This window comes from Rhinolophus sinicus, chromosome 4, assembly GCF_057876585.1.
Source record: "Rhinolophus sinicus isolate RSI-liver-muscle chromosome 4, RSI-T2T, whole genome shotgun sequence".
NCBI lineage: Eukaryota > Metazoa > Chordata > Mammalia > Chiroptera > Rhinolophidae > Rhinolophus > Rhinolophus sinicus.
Genome location: NC_142504.1, coordinates 97,917,175 through 97,935,422, shown reverse-complemented (window position 1 = coordinate 97,935,422; position 18,248 = coordinate 97,917,175). Strand labels below are relative to the sequence as shown.

Here is an 18,248-nt window from a genome sequence, read left to right as displayed (position 1 = left end):
CAGCTGTAGGAGGTGTATGTTGCACCTCCCCTCACGAGACCACACACTCCCTCCTGGAGGGGTCTGTTGTCCATCCATCATCTCCACAGGACCTAACATACCGTGTTTCCCCGAAAATAAGACCAACCCCGAAAATAAGCCCCAGTAAAGATCGTCAGCCAGATGGACACATTTAGCACATTATGACGATGTTCCAGAAGAAGGTGACATGACTGTATGTGAATACATGTAGATTGTTATACATAAAAAAATAAGATGTCCCCTGAAAATACACCCTAATGCATCTTTTGGAGCAAAAATTAATGTAAGACCCGTTCTTATTTTCGGGGAAACAAGGTATAATAGAGACTCACTAAAAGCCTGTTGAATGGAAGCATGTGTGCCGCTCCTGGGGTTTGCCTTGGGCAGTGCTAGGTGGGCATTAGGAAGGATGCAAGAAACAGAAAAAGATGGAGACGTGGTCTTTGAGCCTAGTGATAAAGGGAAAATTTATCACTGTTCTCCTCTGCCGTTTCCTTTCCCCGTGGCCATTTTATATAGGAAACGAAGGGAAAAATGGTTTCCTCCTTCAGCCCTTTCTTCCTATCATGTGTTGCCAGGATGCGGTGACTCTTTGATTAGAACGAGCGACCAAGCTGCTGATACCGTAGGTGCTTCTCTAGTCCTGCCAGCCGTCTGTCACCCAGCACCACACCCAGGGCAGCGCTGGAAGCCCCCCAGCCCAGCTGCCCTCTCCTGCTTCCTTCTGTCTCCCCTCTCTCCCCACCCCCAGCTTCCAGGGTCCTCTGATCCGTCTCTCAAGGCTTCTTCTCCCGTCCAAACACACCGTGTGATGCGTGTGCGTGCTGTAACTCTGGGAGACTGGCCCTACCTGGGGGAGTTATCCTGCCTGCTCCATCTCTGCGTCTGCAGGAGACTCGGAGGAGTGTTTTCATGTGGAGAGACAGCAGTGTCCCTAGAATAAAGCAGCAGGGAGCCACTGTCCCTACTCTCCCCGGCCCCCACCCCCCAGGAACCATGAGTCTGCAGAGAAGTGTGGCGGCCCAGGGACCAGGCACGTTTAGGGATCAGGTAGCTGAGGAGTCACATCCAGATGCCTCCTTTATGAGCTGGGTGACCGTGGATGCACCTAAGTCTCAGTTTACTCATCTGTAAAAGGGGGAGCTGGACTCGGACCTGGGATGATGTCAGGGGCGTGTAGAGTTGGGGTTGAATTCTAAACCCGAGCTTGCCTCTGGTCTGGCCCCTGAGGTCATGTCAGCTCCCACCGTGTGTAAACAAACCCCTCTGGGAAAACCAGACAATAACACAGAAATAGGTGACAGTTCAGGGTCGGGGTGGCTGTGATAACCGCCTTGACTTATCCCTGGGAAATGCCTGGCTCTTGGCGATTGTTATTATTTTGCAAAGTTCCTGCTATTTTACCGTTTTGGCTCATTTGCTGCCAGACCCAGCAGGGATGAGGGTTTGCAAAGGCCCCTTCCTGACAGCACTCTGGGAGGAATCTCGGGTCCAGTTCATTTGTCAAGTAGGACTGGTACGCCCGCCATCACACTCGCATGCCCTCCCAGGCTCCTCCACCGCGGTCTCAGCCTGGTTATCCATCACTCACCTTCTTTCCTCAGTCGCTTCCCACACCCGCCTCGCAGACCTCCTCTGCCCCCATTCCCGGCCCTTTTTCTTGCTGACCTCAGCATTTTGCAAACCATCTCCCACGTTGGTCTTGAAGTGGCTTTACTGTTTCATCCCTGGAAGCTTTCCCCCTCCTAGACTTGGCAGCCTGGCCTTTCCATAAAGACCACCTTTCAGAACTGCCCGCCTCCCAGCCTGAAAACTCAGAAATTCTCTTTTCTGACCACGATCTCCAGGTGTCCTGCTGGCGTCCTGCAGGGAATTAGTGACGTGGTGGGCTCCATCACGCATGAAACCGGAAGTTCACATGTTCCAGGGTGATGTGGAGGGTTGGTGATAAAGCAGAGTTGACTGGGTCAGGTAGGAGGAGAGGTTGCTGGAAGCGTGGTGTGCAAAGGGGACTGTCAGAGCTTGTTGGTGGAAGCTGGATCCGACGTGGGATGGAGGGACAAAGGCACAGGGGCCAAGGCTACGTGCTGCCTTTTGGGGACAGGACGGTGGGGGACACACATTGTTCTATAAGATGTTTCTGGTCCAGGGATGAGCCTGCATCCGGCCTAGTGCCTCTGGGTGGCTTCCTAGGGAAACCAGGAAAAAGAAAGCCTCATTTAGGAATCGTAGCGTCTCTTAGGAGAAGAAGCCAGGCAAGGGCATACTGAACCTTGGGGATCCGTTTGCAGAAAGGAGTGGCCTCAGGAATGGATAGAGTTAGGGTGAAATGCTAAATCTGAGCTTGCCTTCTAGTCCGGCGTGTGGTAACGTCAGCAGCTCTGACTGTCTCTAAACCCCGCTCTGAGAAAACCAGGCAGCGAAGCAGAAATAAGAGCCAGGTCTGGTGAGGGGTCAAGACACAGACTTCACTTACTCAGAGGTCAGCCTGCTTGCACCTCTCTCATCCAGAACATAGATCTCCCAGTGGGAGGAGGGGCTCTGATCATGGCTGAGGACACAGCTTCTTATTCCTAAGGACCCCTGCCCTTGACCTTGCCCATAGCCGTGTGATTGCCTGGCCCCACGGGATCCCAAGTTGTACATTAGAAGCAGGGGAAGCTTCTTTAGGCAGGTTGGTGACCTCTTCTAGGGGCCTTCCTGTGGGAGGGGCAGACAGAAGAAGAGAGAAAGTAAAGGAGCAGGGACAAGTCACCCAGCGCAGCAGACAGCCTGACAGAGACACCGGACAAGGTTTACATTACGTTCAGCACCTCAGCCGGGAACAGAGCCGGAGCAGGCGTGTTTGGAACAGTGTTCAGAGGAACCAAGCTGGGGAGAGATGTACACAAATGTAGGTTGTCTATTCTTTGCCATAAGAGGAAGAGAAGGATGTAAACATTTAAAATTATGTTGTACAGTAGGGTTAAAGCAAAACACAGTTTGCTGCTTGAAGGGCAATGTTGTGTTGTCGAGAAAATCCTTGTATGTGAAACACCTCGTCTGGATGGCAAGATACATGGTTATTTCTGGTGGCGTCATAGAGTGTTAAGACAGAAAGAGACCAGGAGATTCCACAAACCTGCTGAGAACGTTTTATAGATGATGTACTCAAGCTTCAGAGATGTGACGTGACTTGCCCAAGGTCCCACAGGCAGGTGGGGTCAGAACGGGGCCTTGAACTTGATTCACTAGAGTGCAGAATGGATTTAGGGGCTGGGAGCAGGCCTGGGCTCCAATCCTGTACCTCCGGTAGGAGCCGCCAGACCAGGGCCAGGTCCCCTCCAGCCTCCTAGAGGGCAGCACCGAGGCCTCCGGGGGAGACGGGGGAGCCTGCAACATCTGCCCAAGGACAAGTTGAAGAGACACTGCCCAGAGTGAATGGTGGGAGGTGCTACTTAGCCAGGAGAGCTGACCAGAAATGCACGCAGGGAGCTGGGAGTGGTGTGAACGTATCCGATACCTAAGGCAGCCACAAGCACCCTCTGGCTGGAACATTTTGACATCTGTTCTAGAACAGCCCACCTCCAGGAGTGTCAGGAACTGGATTGAAAGGCAGCTTCCAGCCCTAAAATGGGAAACAAAGAAGAAAATGACAAGCACGCCATGTACTCTTGCAGGAACCAGCTCCTGGAGTCTGATTTTTTGCTTTCTATTTCCTGCAAGAGAGGCTGCGAGGGCTCCAAACCCAGCCTGTCCAGTGCAAAGCCGAGGCGGCTTCTTACTGAACACCTGCCCACAGACTTCCTGTTTGTTCTTCATACACAGCTCGGGCTTCCCAGGGTCTCCCTGTTGCTATAGTGAGAGGTGATGGCGCCAGCCTTCCAACGCGCTGGACCCTTGGCTTAGAGGAAAATCAGAATCTCAGTGGCTTTATTTTTGGGTTTGACTGAGAAGATTTAATGCACCGTTTTTCCAGCTGTTGCAGCAATGGCAGTGGGTGCTCAAAAATGCATCAAACCTTAACATCACAGAATAACTGACAATTTGGGGAAGCGGGCACCTGAGAATATGTAGAAGATAAATTTCGAATCATAAAAATGATAAAGCTTCATGAAGAACATCTGGAAAAGGACAAATAAGTGGAAACGCACGTGGTTACATGGCCAGTGCACTGCCTTCGTGGTCCTGAGCCGTAGCCCTTCTTTCAGTTTTCTTAAATGTGCATTTGGTAGGTTTGCAGACTAGTGTGCCTGTAATTGGTGGTCTGCTTTCTCAGTCGCTGTGTCGTCAGCATCTTTCTGGGTTGCTGCATTACCTCAGCCAACATTATTTTTATTGGTTGGGTAATGTCACATCATTTCATAAAACATTCTCCTGCTTTGCCTTTCCAGTGTCTCTTGAATCCACACTTGGTCTCCATCATGCCATCCCTGTCAACATTCTGTACCCTCTCTGATTTGGACAACTGGCTGCCTTGTCCCTGTACCATTCTCTCTCTCTCTCTCTCTCTCTCTCTCTCTCTCTCTCTCTCTCTCTCTCTCTCTCTCTCGCACATGTCAGGATTTCCCCCACTTTACAGCCTTGCTAAGCAAAGGGTGGCCCTAGACCCGTGGCATGGGAACCCCCTGGGGGCTTGTTAGAAAGCTAGAATCTTAGACCCTGCCTGGGACCTACCTATCAGAATCGGCACCTGTATTTTGACAAGATCCGCAGGTGATGCAACAGCACATTAAAGCTGGAGGAGCCCTGATCTGAAACACACCTCCCCATGGCCCCAGGAGAGAATCCACACTCCCAGCCAGGCACACAACCTGCTGAGTGGAAACCAAATGGGAGGGGGCCGGGCCAGGCCAGTGGGACAACCCCGGGTGGGGTGGTGTCATGCGGGAGACCCTGCTCGCTGCGCCATTTGTTGTGCGGGGCGGCCTGCGGGGTCTCTGCTCCCGCTCCCCATACAAGAACGCAGGATATGGTGAGGCCAAAAAGGAACACCCACGGAGCCATAAGTAAGGGAGTCACATCACTGTATTCTCGCTGGCGGCACTATACTCTCACTGGAGGCTGGATCCACACTGTCCGCAACCCGCCATCCGCGCTTGCCAGCCCAGCCGCCATCTTCTTGCTAGCCCCATTCTTCCTCTCTCTCTGTTAGCATAGCCACAGCAGTTATATTAGTGGCCAATGGCTCACTGGTTACAGCTGATGGCCAACGAGCCACAGCTGATGGCCATCCCATCAACTGTGATTGCATGGCCATCAGCTGTGGCTAGTTGGCCGTCAGCTGTAACCAGTGAGCCATTGGCCACTAATATAACTGCTGTGGCTACGCTAGGAGAAGGAGGAGAGAGAGAGAAAGAATGGGGGCTAGCAAGAAGATGGCGGCTAGGCTGGCAAGCGTGGATGGCGGTTTGCGGACAGTGTGGATCCAGCCTCCAGTGAGAGTATAGTGCCGCCAGCAAGAATATAGTGGTATGACTCCCCTACCTATGGCTCCGTGGGTGTTCCTTTTTGGCCTCAACATGTCCTGTGTTCTCTTGTGGGGAGCGGGAGCAGAGACCCCGCCGGACTCCCTGCACGACAGGTGGTCAGTAGCCGTGGGCAGCTGTAGGCCAGGAATCTTAGAGAGGTTGTGAGGAGCGGGAGGCCTGTGAATGAAGTTCTAAAAGTCAAATCCATGGAACAGGGAAGATTGAAAACTGAGGGCCCAGCTGGCGAGCAGGGGCAGGCGTGGGGGCTGGGGCAGCACAACCACCAGCCCCACTCACTCCCGCTTTATAGATGCAGAAGCTGAGAAATGAAGTTGCTTTGCCCGAGGTCACAAGCTGATAGGAGGTGGAGCTGGGATAAAACCTGATTCCACAGCCCACACTCTTAACCACCAGGCAATGTAGTGTAGGGTGAAAGACAGGAGAAAGCAAAGAGGAAACAGATGTGAAGCTCCTATAACCAGCTGGGTACTTTTTCACTTTATTACATAGACTATCACAACCTTTGGAGGGGGATATTCTTTCCACATTTACACTTAAGGAGGTTGATTTGCACCACGGATAAGCTGTTACCTGAGTTCACATAGATACTAAGAGCTGGAGGCAGGATTTGAACCCAGGACATTTTGGGTACCGAAGTGATGCTCTTTCCACCTTGCACACTTCGTCAGCAAGGTGTGGAGTCAGTCTCTGCTCTCAGAACTTTCTCTCTCCTTCCTACCTGCGTCCTGACCTACAACCCCACCTCTGCTCAGGCACACATTCCCATTGCCTGTTCATGGTCCAGAGAAACACAGGGCAAGTCTTAGATGTTTTCCCTCACTTCTTAAAAGTGTGCAACACTAGGATGACAAGGTACCTGGCTTAGCATTTAATCCAATGGCCTCATTTTATAGGTCAGGAAACTGAAGCCCAGAGAGCTCAAGTGACTTTTCTGAGGTCACACAGCCAGCTAGTGACAGATCTGAGACTCTGACTCTAGATTCAGTGCTCTTTTCCTGACTCTGGGCTGTATTTGTACCTGCTGCCCTGGGTGCCGAGGGGTCAGTGCCCCAGTAGGCCAGCTGTTGGGTTGCTACATCAGTGCAAATTCAGCCTTCAGCTTAGGATGGAGGATGCAATGGATGAACTTCCATTTTACAAAACAAACTAATAAAAATCATGGCTGCTGGTTGTTAAAGATCCAAGCAGCATAGAAGTGTGTCTGGAAATACTGGAACCCCCCCATCTTGGCCCTCCCAGACCACTCCCCAGGGGTAACCACTTAGTGCTGTCTCCAGTGGTTCCTCAATTTTCCTGCCAGCCAGTTGGGTTTTGTAGGATCCATGCCACAGCAAGGCTATTTTTAACAAGCATCCCAGGCTTCAGGGGGTTGAGGAGAGGGGAAGAAAAAATATTCCATTTGTATATTTTTAATCCGAGCACATTTGAGCAGGCAGTGGCTTTCCTGTCCACGCTGCCAAGGGTTGCGGGTAATTGATTAGACTTTCTGGGTGCAGGCTAATCCTTTCTCTTTCCCTAACGAGGCTGGGACACCAGGGAGGGGTTCAGGCAATGTTTGCAGGGCCAGTGGCTGTCTCAGTTGGCTGCCTCCTGACCGTGTCTGTCCCCAGCTTTCTCCCTCCCAGCAGACTCAAAACTCCTGGCTGGGTATCTCAGGGCACAGGAGGCCTGGGAACCTGACTCTTTGTGCCAGGCTCATATTTAGAAATGTCTGCAGCCAGAGGTTGGCATCTGTCCCGCTTGGGCTCTGGGCAGGGGGTGCAGTCACATGTTCTGCCTTTGCGTGGGCAGATTCTGAGTGGGCAACAGCTCGCTTTGAATATAAACACACTCCTTTTATGCCGAGAAGCTGGCATCGGAGCCTATGCTCCTGGGTACTGGGTGAGGGCAAGTGCTGGTAGCCAGATGGGCGACAGGGAGAGGGAAGAAAGATGTCACAGGGCTTGAACTGGGCCGAATGGTGGTGGAGGTGGGGTCTCAGCTCCCTGCCCCTCCACTCCAGTCCCTGTCTTTTCCCCAGGTGCCCAGAGAGCTCTCCTTGCTTGAGTAGGGGGCCTGCAGCCCCCCCAGGGGGGACTGGACAGTATTCCAGCCTGGAGTTTCCTGCCCTTTCTGTCTCTTGAGTTCTTCAGTCTGTTCAGGGCTGATCGTGGGAGGCAGTATGGAGGGGGGCAGGATGAGCCCTGAATGTGGGGCCACTTGTGGCGGGGTTTGCACCATCTCTCCCTGTCTGTGAGTAGCCAGCCCCCCACCTTCTCCAGATTGTACCTGTGAAATGTGGCCCCAGATGACACCATCCCTGAAGGCTCTGTCGGCGAACATTCTACTATTTCTTGCTCATCCCTCCAGCTTTCTTTTCCATGACAGTGCATCATGATGGATGAATTACACCAACTGATCCCAGCCTTAAATAGTAGCCTCCTAGGTAACAAACATCATGCCGTAGCCCTGTGAAAACTCTCCGTTTAAAAAACCATTCCTCTAAGAAGGGCCATTCGGGTTCGTTCACTCCTGCCACAGATATTTAATGAGCATCTGCGAAGTGCCGGCCCTGTGCTGTCGCCAGCGCCACAGCAGCTGAGGGGGGCTTTCAGCTCGCCTCACATCCTACCTCTCCACCCCTCTGCAGGCCTTCCCTGGGGACCCAAGTGGCTTGCTCACCAAATTCAGCTCCCTGGAGACCAGGCTGCCTTCGTGTAGCTGAATCTTCAGAGGGAATTCAAATGCAGCAACGACACTTCTCTGCTATGGCCTGATTCCAAGTGACCACCAAATCCTCAGGCCCCTGGGGGCCCCCCTCCCTGCCCCACGCTTCCCTTCTCTCCCCACATCACAGGGGGGAAAAATCTCCAAGCAGTGGTCAAGGAGGCTGAATAGATATTTTCTTTATATCTCCTGGGTACAACATGACAAATGTGCAGTAACTGAATGAATGAATGAATGAATGAATGAATGAATGAATGAATGAACAGGTGAATAAGTGAGTGAATAAATGAAGGGAGGAACAAAGGGAAATTCAGTCAGTTTCTGCTCCAAAGAACTTAAAATTCAGAGGAAAAGAACCAGGCTCATAGGACGGTGGTACTGAGGGACTGAAGGGGACTCCAGGGGTTGGACTCACCTCCTCCTTTTATAGGAAAGGAAACGCAGGCTCAGCGGCAGGAGGGGCTGTGGTGTGATGCCCGTGGCAGAGCCGGGAGGTCAGAGAATGGTGAAACCGCCCAGGGTGACAGCGACCCAGAACCCACTCAAGGCTGCCCTACTTTCCCTCTGCCACAGTCCTACGTGTCCCTTGTCCTTGGGAAAAAATTGCCTTTTCATATGGTTGGGAGTGGATGGTGCAATTTTTCTTTGAGGGTTAATTGTTTTGTTGACAGCACAGATAATTAGGAATGAGAATCCTGGAGTGAGGGCGACAGCACCATCTGCTGTGAATATGTTTCAACCCCACCTTGTAGGAGGGCTTGGAAGCGCTCCTGTCCCTGGCCTCCCCACCCCCAAGCCAACAGTGACGAGCTGAGTGGTTTGCTTTGGAGCTACAGCCTCCAGGGGACCGTGCAGCCAGCGGGATGGGCTGTTGACCGGCTTCTAAAGGGTGCGGCTTGTTCTCCCTCCCACATGGCATCCAGCGCACGTAGTAGGGCTCACTTAGAGCTCACAGGCCCAACAAGGACATACCAGGGTGCCTGGGACCCAGAGCACGGGCGCCCCGGGGATGCCTTCCGGTTGTTCCGGTGGCCTGCGGTTTTGAGGCCGGGTCCTCTGTTGACTGGAGGTGAGTGTGTGAGGCTGAACCGAGCGATGTGGCTGCCATTGGGGTCTGGGCCATTTTCCTGCCTCACTCCATGGATTTGCCACCTATTCTGGCTTTCCTGGCCTTCGGCCTGTGCTGCTTGTTCTGGAAGGAGCTCAGCCCTGCCTTCCATGGCAGGGTAGGAATTTCCTGGGTCGTGACTTCCTCTGTCGATAGAAGCAGAGCAGTGTTGGAATCAAGCAGGGAATCCCATTGTCAGGAGCAGCCTAGGTCTGTCTTCATAGGTGGAACTTCCTGGGTTTTTTTTTCTTCATTTTTATTATTTAGGGATATACCACCTATAGAAAAGATCATTGCTGTGTATATATGCATTTTGAAGGTAATAATGATACGTGCTTTGTTCTTTGAAAGGAGCTTCTAACCCCCCAGTGCTGCCCGGCTCAGAAGTGCCTCAGAGGCCAGAGCCATAGGGAGCCAGGTCACGCAGGAAGCTCAAGGCCAGCACAGCCCCTCAAAGCTGGGGCTATTTGTCACGTCCACTTTCCTCTGTGCCTGAGCTGCTCCTGACGGGGGGGTGGGGGGGGGAGCCTCCACGTCCCGTCTCCTCTATTTATCACGCTATTCTGTCCGTGCTTTCTCCTTCTAAAGCCTCCCAACAGGGGAGACACCAAAGGCGTGATGTCCTCTTCTCCGTCCCCCATAGCAGGCCAAGCCTGCCTCTGTTCCCCTCCGACTTCCCGCGCCTCTTGACCTGCCACACCCCAAAGTGGACGTCAAATTACCCTAGGACCTGGGAGCTTGTTGGAAAGAATGATAAATGGGAGTCAGGGATTCCAGTCTTGATCTTTTCACTACCTTGTTGTTTGACCTTTAGCAAGATTCTTAACCTCTGTGCTTCTGTTTCCTCATGTTTAAAACACCCTTTCACATTGCTACTGTGCCACCAACTGGGTCCAATGGCTGCCAAAGCAGCATGAAGGATAGAGACCCTTCTATGTGTTGTAAGACATGGTTGTCATGAGGATTACAGAATCCATGGGACTTTGTGTCCCTGCGCTTCCTTTGCCACCCCCACCCCTGTCCGTGGTACTTCCTCTGTCTACAGTGCTGGGTGCCCTTGCCGACATGCTCCACCTGCCACAGTCCTGTCTCAGCAGTGGGTCCCCAGAGGCCTAGAGGAGCCCACCTTTGGGATGGGGCTCAAGGTCACAACCATTGGTACAGCAGGCTGCTGGAGGCCACGCTGCTCAGCGGTGCAGGGCTGTGGCCAGTGTGGACCCATCTCCAGAGAAGAGCAGGTCTCCACACGGGGGGCAGGGCTGCTTCGAGCTGGAGCTCCCCACCCCTACCCCAGTGTGAACCACTATATTGGCTCTGAAATGCGGTCACTCTGTGGATCCAGTGTCTGTGGCCCTCACCCCGGGAGGTCTGCATCTCCACACTTGTCTCGCACGCCAAGCGAAGGGCTGTGAAAGCTCCAGGCGGGTGGCCTTCCTAGAGCTCCCCCCACCCCGACCACAGCACGCCAGAAGCCTTGTCCTGGGGCCTGGGCTACAGGAGTTGAGGACTGTCCCCGGGAGACATGATCTCGGTCTTTGAGGCCTCATTGGTGGAGGGAAAGCACCCAAGTCCTTCCTATTTCCTGGGCGATGAGGTTCTGTTGGTGGGTTGGAGTCAAAATATGAATGGTGGTTAGAATGAGTGACCGAAGGTGGGTCTTTCAGGAGGATGAAGTGGGCAGTGGTAGGAAGACAGGAATGAAGGAGTGTGTGTGTGTGCGTGAGCGTGTGTGTCTGCGTGCATGCATGTGCGTGTGTGTGCATGTGCGTGCATGCGTGCCTGTGTGTGTGTGTGTGTTTGTGCATGTGTACCTGCGTGTGCCTGTGTGTGTGCGTGTGTGTGGGTGTGTGTGTGTGCCTGTGTGTGCGTGCCTGTGTGTGTGTGCGTGTGTGGGTGTGTGTGTGTGCATGTGTGTGCGTGCGTGTGTGTGCGAGAGCCTGTGTGTGTGCCTGTGTGTGTGGGTGTGTGTGCGTGCCTGTGTGTGCGTGTGTGTGTGCGTGTGTGTGTGCCTGTGTGTGCGTGTGTGTGCATGTGTGTGTGCATGTGTGCGTGTGTGTGTGTGTGTGCATGCGTGTGCATGCTGAGGCCTGGGGATAGGGTGGGAAAACACTGACCGTGGAGAATCTGGCTAAGGTAGACTTCACGTAGTCACCAGGAATTGTAAGACCTAATAATAAAGCACAATAAGAGGATGGTTGGAAGATTCTAAATAGCACCATTAAAACTTGGACGTGTGTCTTTGGCCCTCATAACAGAGACCCCTATTCTTCCTGCAGATCCCCTCTAAAGTAGCTGGGAACTCGGAAGGTCTTACCACCCCTGAGGAGTGGGCCAGCTAGGAAAGCTATACAGGATGGCGTGGAGCCCACCCAGGGCCTGAGCAGTGAGCATCAGCCACAGTCTGCTGGACCTGGAGCCTCCAAGCCAGGGGCTGCGCCATCGAGGAGACCCAAGAAGAATCAATGCTTCGACCCCCTGCGACATGGGCACATTGTAATGACAGGTAATCAACCTGAGGCTCATCTATTCTTTCTGCATAATGTGACAAGTAGGAGAACATATCAGCCTGTAGTAGATGTGAAATGTCAACCCTTGGGAAGGTTAACTATGCAAACGGATCCAATAAGGCCTGATGGATGCTTTCTGGTTATTAGTTTCTGCCCCATGCGCTTGTTGGAGCCAGGCTCTGGGAGATTTAGCATCAGGTGGGTTCACTTCCTGTGCCTTATGGGAAGGCCTGATGCTTTTATGGATGTAGCACCTCTTGTTTGAAGAACTCAGAGTAACAAATAAAGAAGTCATAGTTCCCCATCAGCTCCTTTGGGAAGCAGGGAGTTGATATCAGTGGGGAAACAGAGGCCGGGAGAGGAGAGCTCTTTCATGTCCTGGTGATACCTGAGGGATGGACCTGGAGACGCACTGGTGGGGAAGTCTTCTGCGTTGGTTAAGATTTCTCCAATGACAGGGTGAAGCAATGGGTCGGTATTTCTTTAAAAAAAAAAAAAAAAAGGAAACGGGGACTTTGGGCTTTCTCCATCCCTCCAAGGGTGCCAGGGCAAGTAGATGATCTGGGGTGTCTGGAGGAGGCATGAGTAGAGGTCTGGAGAGCCCAGGATGGGCTGGCAGACACGGCGGGGAGATCCAACAAGGCGGGAAGCATTGAGCAGGTCCCCAGAGCCTAGAAGGCAGGGCCCCAGACTGGAAGGACCGGGGGGCCAGGCAGACTTGAGACCCAAAGATGAGCTCTGAGCTGATGCCGATACGAAGGAGTTTGTGTTCCACTGGTCATCTGGTCTTCACTGCGTGCGTTGTACAGGGTACCACTCTGGCAACTTCCATCTCCTGAGAAGGCAGGCTGGGGCAGGAGCAAAAATAGCTTGGGGCCTTGGGAAACTGACCAGGGCAGAGGGAGAGGGCCAATGGCCTGGGGCCGGAGGCCCAAGGGGGTGTGGCAAATTCCATTCCAGTGCAGGCCGGTGTCAGGGTCCACAGCACAGAGCCAAAGGGTGGGGAGGGGCAGCGTATTACGACTTCTGGGTGGCCTGGTTCTAAATCAGGCAGAAAGAATAAGACGAAGAGGGAATCCAGAAAGCTGAGCCCAGCTCTAGGAAATGGATCCGCCACAGCACCAGGCAGGCCCTGGACGTAGCTCCCAGACGAGGAAATGGAAGGGGAATTGAGCACCAGGGACCTCAGCAAGGACAGCAGGGGAGTGGTGACGCCTGGGAGGGCTTAGCTGGTTGCTGCCAGCTTCACAGGTGCCCGGGGGCCAGCTGTGTCCCTGGGCACCCCAATTATAGTGCACTGGCTCTGGGCTGTTCCCTGAGCCCACCTCTTAGTGGGGCAGGTGGTCTGTGCATCTTCAACTTGATTGGGAACCTGGGCAGGGCTGACCATGTGTGGCCTCCTGGTGGGAGGTGATTCGGGCAGCGGGAGGCATGACAGGTCCAGCCCTGCAGGTGGGTGGGTGAGCACTTCCATCACAAATGCAGCCTCAGGAAGGTAAGGGTAACATACTTCCTGATCAAGGCAAGAAAGAGCAACGGATTGGTCTATCGGAAGATTCTCAACCTAGTTGCCCAGTATTTACCAAGTACCTATTGTGCGCTGGACACGGTGCTAGATGCCGGAAATGCAAAGACGCAGCTGGAGCGTTGGCTCCCAGGGGAGGGAGAGGAAAACGCACAGGAGTGGAGACAGAGCCACAGGCCAGGTGATCCTGAGCTGAACAAGAGGGTTCACTGTTACATCCTCTTCTTATGACACCTCTGGAATGAATCCCTGGGGTAACCGGCTTGAATGATCAGAGATGGCGTTGGCTCGCGTGTTCTAGATGGTGATGTTTGTTCTTGGGAACCAGCCCCGGCCACGGCATCAGCGGCCGGGCTCAGGACACTGCCACTTGTGCTGGGTATGCAGCTGGCCTCAGGCAGTTCCGGAAGCTCTCTGAGCCTCAGAAGCTTCGTTAAAAGTGGAACTAATCATTTCTATCTTATTAGCTGGGTAACTATCAGAACTAAATAAAATAATGAATAATTGCTCTGTGACATTTGATGGCAAGAAATAATCCTTTTTATTTTCCTAAATCCAGTGAAACCCAATTTGAGTTTCCCTACTGGCTAAGTGTGACAGACTTTTCCTAGCAGGCATTGCTACTGTTCTGTCTCTATCTCATAGAGCTTCTCAGGTCACGACAAGTGGGGAGGGGGTGAGGCCTGGACCTTGGCCCAGTGGCCGCTGCCTGGGGCCCCTCCTTCTCCAGACCTGCATGGTCCTCTGGGGGAGCTTGTGCCCCTGTGTCAGTTCTGCCATAGGGAACACTGGGGTCCCTGCCTGCATCTCTAGGGTGCAGACATCACCAAGGCTGTGTGTTGCAGTGGAGTGAGGGTTGCCGGCCACTCCAGGACCCATTACATAAGCCTTCCCAACTACCCCGGTTCCCCACCCAGCGTCCTCCTGCAAAAGCTGCTGTCCTTCAAGCCCTCTCTCTCCTGTCTTAGCCTCAGCCTTTGAAACAAAGGCCCATAGTTACCTTACCCGCATGCTTTCTTTCCCCTGCCATAAAAATACAGGTAGAACCCCCTTAGAGCCAGGGAGTCCATTGTCCCAGAATATGGTTGCTCTCTTGGGGGGTGGAGCATTTTTTTTTATTATTCTGGGGATGAGAGCTGTTCTAGCCACTGGCCCCCAACAACAGCAGAAAACAGTAATTGCCATGTACGTTTGTTTATTCACATAGCATCTCGACACATGTAGCTGGCTCCGCAAAATCAAGTTTGCCTGTGCCTAGCCCCACCTGAAGAAAGGGTTCCATAGTTCCTGCCTTCTGGTGTTTTTCTGAGACTGAAATCAGGGAGGGTATGTGCAAGTCCTTTGTAAAGTTATAAAACGTGCTTGAGACTCTTAGATCCCTCCCTGGGGTGGTTTTTGGTGTGGGAGCTGGGTCGCTTCCCGAGGTGACCTTCCCCTGGCATCACAGGGCAGGTTCAGCCACCAAGAACTGTCCTCTCACCAGCAGACTTGGCGACGTGCTCACGCGGCGTGCTCCTCCCCTCAGGTCAGAACCCCCGTCCCCTGTTCTCCTCTGGGAGAGGTGAAGGGCCTCTCTGTCAGTGGCAGCAGGAGGTTTTCCTGACATCTGAGTTTGGAATCTACCTGGATTATCATGAAAGTTCATAACTCGTCCTCCTGGGCCTATGCGGAGCGAGGCAGCCATCGAAAGAAGTTCTGTAGGTCTTCCTCTCCTACTTGGCTTTGGTTTGGTGAGGATTCCGCAATAGCGAAGGTGATTCTCTGTCCTCAGGGCCTGGCGTGGAGAGACAGGCTAAGGAGGGCCAGGTCGATGACGTGAAGCTGACCCGGGTGTCAGCTGTGTTGGAATCAGTACAAAGCCTACAGAAGGAATGGCAGTTCTGCAGGCCCGGGGACCGAAACGGTGTTTTTAAGGTTAGGCCAACATTCGATGGGAGGTGGCTGGCTCGGTGGTCCTCGGACGCTCGCCGGGGTGGTCTGTGGGGTCCTGCACTGCTGCTTCTCTAGCACAGGCTCCTCCCACTGGAACCGCTGGCTCCGGCTTCGTGCTGAGTGCTCAAGGCTGTCCCGAATCCTAAAAGAGTCCTCCAAACCAGTGTCGTTGTGACTTCACATCTATTTTACGAGTTAATCTGTGGCACATTTGGGGGACAGTGGGGAAGAGGTTTCACAAAATCAAGCACGTTTACGTAGAAATGGAATCCTGGCTCTTTCTGAGCTTGCTGTGTGACCTCGTGTGGATCTCTCTGCTTCCCCAGGGCTTCATGTTCTCATCTATTCAATGGGTATGAGAAAGTGCCAGAAGGATTTAATGAGTTGCCAGGTATACATACAGGAATCTTGACCACCTAAGATTTGAGAGGGTTATATGGCAACACCCTTTCCTTGCCAAGTCTAGCACTGTGTGTTTCTGTTCTTCAGTATTAGTGTCTTTATTGCTTCCTGGAGAGCCATGTGGATGTACCAGCTTCTGATACATCACCTTAAAATTTTGCAGCAGGGAGAGGCAGAAAGCCACATTGCCCTTGACTGACAACCTTCCTTTGAGTATTTAACAGTTTTAATTTTTCATGATTCCTCTGATAAAAATAGTGCCCGACTAAAAACAAATACATTTGTATTTTCCATCTCCTTAATTCGTTTCTAATTTGGGGGTTCTTATTAGCTTAAAATCATCTCGCTGAAATGGTCCTTGGATGATAAAAAAAAAAAAGTGAAAACCACAATCAATTCTAGAGAGATCTTACTATTTAATTATGCTGATTGGAGCACTAGAGACCCCTGGCAAAATGAACCTCTCAGAATAAGCTTGATTTGTGTAATTTGGTTTTTAAAAAATTTGGATGCATATTTATCATGTTGAACTATGTGTTCTTGTTCTCCTTGAGATTCTGACTCATCGCCTAAGAGATGGGTGGAGGAATCCACAGGCAGAGACTCTGGGACTCCAGCTAAGACCAGGGAGTCACTAGTGGCCCTGGCCTGAAGGGAATGTGGGGACCCCATCTTGTCGGGTCATTTAAAAATGTCTTTTCTTGAAAGGAAAAAAAAGGCCATGTAGAGACAGTTTAGGAAAGGATAGACTGATAGAATTGTAGAATTCAAGGGTAGGAGAGAGTCTTCCATGAAATCATAGAAAATGGGAAAATCCTGGGTTAGAGATGGATCTAGAAACACATTCTAGAATGTGATAGAATCGTGGAGACACTGGGGGAACCTCGTTACTCAATGATATGTGCCCCAAACCCGTGGATCAGTATTAGCTTTGCTCCAAGTTGGACAGCCAGATGTATCGTAGTGGGAAGGACACAGCACCACCCATGACGTTTACTTGCTAGAGAGCTGAACCTAAATCTGCTCAAGCCTATAGATCTAACTATCACTTTATATGGGAACTAGAGAAACATGTGACACACACTGCAGGGGAGGCCATTTCCTTAGGACCAATGCCCTAACTTCTCCAACAGAATGGTGAGGGGAAGTAGACAGGAGGTGTAAGGGCAATTGTTATGAGATTAACAGAGTCTTAAGAGACACACCAACCAAATGCGCTCCGTGGGTCGAGTCTGAATCCTGATTCAAGCCTGTCTGCTGTAGGAGGACGTATTTGAGAGAATCAAGGGAGTTAGGTACAGGCTGGGTGTTAGATATTCAGGGATCACTGTTAATTTGTGAGGGTGCGTAATATTGTGGCAATGTTACATACTGAAGTATTTACAGATGACATGATATGATGTCTGGGATTTTCTTTAAAGTATTTCAGAAGGAAAAAGTGGGTAGGAGAAGCAAACCACAGAATGTTGACTGTTGTTGAAGCTAGTTTGGTGATTGTGATGGGTACTTAGGGATTTATTATGCTCTTCTATTTTTGTATATTTTAAAAGTTCAATAATAAAGAGTAAAAATAAATAAGAAAAAATGTTCTAATTAGCTGGCTGAGCCCTGAAATTTCATCATTAGAGCTTTATTCATCTAGCTGAAGCCTTTCTTCCTCTGTAATATACAGCTTCTCCTGGGAACCTGGTTTATCCTTCAGGAAAGTCACAGTGGGGCAGTAGAAATCCCTCCAGTACAGGATGCTGGTATCTCATGCAAAAGGGTTCCAGGTAAGGAAAGTTTGGAGAAGAAACCCTGGACAGGTTTCTCCCAAGCCTTGGTTATGTTAATCCACATCGTGCATCTTGAATGGAGCTATAGCAATGCAAGTCCCCCAAATCATTTGCCAGGTGTTTTGAATGACTTATTCTAGAACCCTCCAGCCCCTCCCAGGAGAATCGGAGTAAGGGCAGAAGCCTGGGCTCCACAGCCGTTTCTGCTTACTAACTGGTCGTTAGGTACTCACGCAATCTTTCTCAGTTTTGTTACCTAGCAGATGAGTTTAATATCACCTGCCACCTACCTTATAAGAACATGAAAAGGCTTTGTACAGTATAAAGCCCAAGACCCCAGGTTAAGTGGTCTGATTATTGCTTGCTGCCATTTTTCGAAACTCTGTCCACCAACGTTTCCTTGCAAGCTCATGGCTCTGTATATAGGTCAAAGTATGGCCTATTGTGGGTGTCACACCCTCAAAAGACAGCGAGGTGGTAAAAACAAGTTCTCGGCCCTCTGGGAGCTCACAGTGGAATTGGGGAGGCAAAAAGAAGAAAAGGGATGGGGACTAGCAAGGCCATTAGCCCGAGGGCCAGCTGAGAGGTTTAGGTTCAGAGGACAGGGGGGTCGCTCTTAGCTGGGGTGGTCCTCCAAGGCCACCTGGAGGAGGTGGCACTTGCCCTGGGCCTTGAAGCCCGGGGAGGATTTGGACAGGCCATCCCTTTGTTGGTTCTGGATCACTCAGTTGGAACATTTCCCCGTCTCCCTCCTCCACACGCCCACATTCTGCAGCTGAGCACATAAACCTTGTTTGGATT

General features: G+C 51.8%; 1 protein-coding gene across 2 annotated transcripts in view; it reads left to right on the top strand.

The window, feature by feature from the left end:
- ZBTB7C (zinc finger and BTB domain containing 7C) overlaps positions 1-18,248 on the top strand; it is a 326,762-nt gene that overhangs the window by 61,611 nt on the left and 246,903 nt on the right. Inside the window, exon 2 of one of the 2 annotated variants that reach the window (XM_019721283.3) lies at positions 11,583-11,809. The exons of the other annotated variant lie outside the window; for it this stretch is intronic. The gene's annotated coding sequence lies outside the window, so the exon portion shown is untranslated. The remainder of the gene's footprint in view (positions 1-11,582; positions 11,810-18,248) is intronic. 2 annotated transcript variants of the gene reach the window in all.